We start from the raw sequence: 1336 nt of genomic DNA on the forward strand, positions 1-1336 counted from the left end.
GTGAAGCCAAAGTCTTCCTCCACCTTTAGCTGCATGGGGGCTAGCTCCAGAGTCAGCGGGACTCTCGCCCGGCACCCTTCCCGTGGCACTCGCTGCCTCTTCCAACCGTTGGGCCCCTCACCAGGGGCCAGGTTGCTGGCTTCTGCAGGCGCTGGTGTCCTCCTGGGCAGGGACAGCCCCTCTTTCTCCGGAGGCTCGTTCTCGGCGTTGCCTGGGGTGGGGGCATCTGTGCCCTGGCTGCCCTCGTCCTCCAGTAAGATGGTGAACTGGCTGGCCCGATAGCTGTCGCCGTAGGCATCCAGCACCCTCATGAGGAACCTCCGCTCCTGCTGGAGTCTCCGTGTTAATCTCTATATCTGATGGAGACTGTTCAGGACCCACTTGTTCACCTGCTTGATCTCCCTGCAGCGCCGACCCAGCACCTGGTACTTCGTGTGATTGAGTTCCCCTTGGCACCATGGCCGCTGGCCTTGGGCTGCCTCCTCCTCTTCGTCTCGCTCTTGGAGGCTGGAGCTGCCCAGACCCCCAGACACGAACTCCACTTTGGTCTCAAGCTCGCTCTCTAGGATGTGACCACCGAACAGCGGAGGCAGCGCCAACTCCAAGCCGGGAGGTGCTGAGAACTCCTCCCATGGACCCCTCTCTCTGCTCCAGCTCCATTTCTCCCTGGCTCCCGGCAGAACTTCCAACCTTGCAAGCCTCTTAAAGTGCAAAACGACTCGCCCCATCCGATTTCATGGCCCGGCACACAGGCCCCAGCCGCTAAGCCTCCTGAGAGTTGTAGTTCTCTATTTCCCCGCTCACTTTCCTCACTCCACCCCCACCCCGAGTCCCCGCTGAAAGGCCCTGCTTGCTGGTCTAACGACACTGGCCAGGCATCTGAGTCACCTCCATCATTATTCCTGTCCCGATACTGCGCAGTCTGACCATGGAGACTCTCCGCTTGGGAGGCCCCCGGGTCTCCTTCTGGGGCTGGGGATGCGCCACTGCCTGGGCACATCGCATGCCCCGGTGGCGACACAGGCCCGGCCCCTGGGTCTCCTTCTGGGGCCTGGCTGCGTCACCCCGGGACCAGATCGCATCCCCAGGCAGGGATGCAGCCTGGCCTCTGGCCTCACCTCTGGGTGTTCTCCGATCACTGGTGATCGGTGATCTGAGAAGCCCGGCGGGGGCAGGGAAGAGGCGGACATCCTCTCTTCCCTGCCCCACCCGGCTTCTCCGATTACTAGCCCAGGGCCGGCAAAGGTGGCCCAGCTTCTCCAATCACAATGGTGGCCAGTTCTCCGGCTCTTGGCTGCCACCTGGGTTCCGACACCAGCAGGCGGCTTCTTTCATC

At 62.6% G+C, this 1336-nt stretch overlaps 1 protein-coding gene and 1 pseudogene across 6 annotated transcripts in view; both read right to left on the bottom strand.

Annotated features, from left to right (window-relative positions):
- Positions 1-975, bottom strand: part of LOC102769345 — a 2824-nt pseudogene extending 1849 nt beyond the window's left edge.
- U2SURP (U2 snRNP-associated SURP domain containing) overlaps positions 1-1336 on the bottom strand; it is a 79765-nt gene that overhangs the window by 49412 nt on the left and 29017 nt on the right. The gene's annotated exons all lie outside the window — the stretch shown is intronic.

Source organism: Myotis davidii, unplaced genomic scaffold (genome assembly GCF_000327345.1).
Source record: "Myotis davidii unplaced genomic scaffold, ASM32734v1 scaffold1051, whole genome shotgun sequence".
Taxonomy (NCBI): Eukaryota; Metazoa; Chordata; class Mammalia; order Chiroptera; family Vespertilionidae; genus Myotis; species Myotis davidii.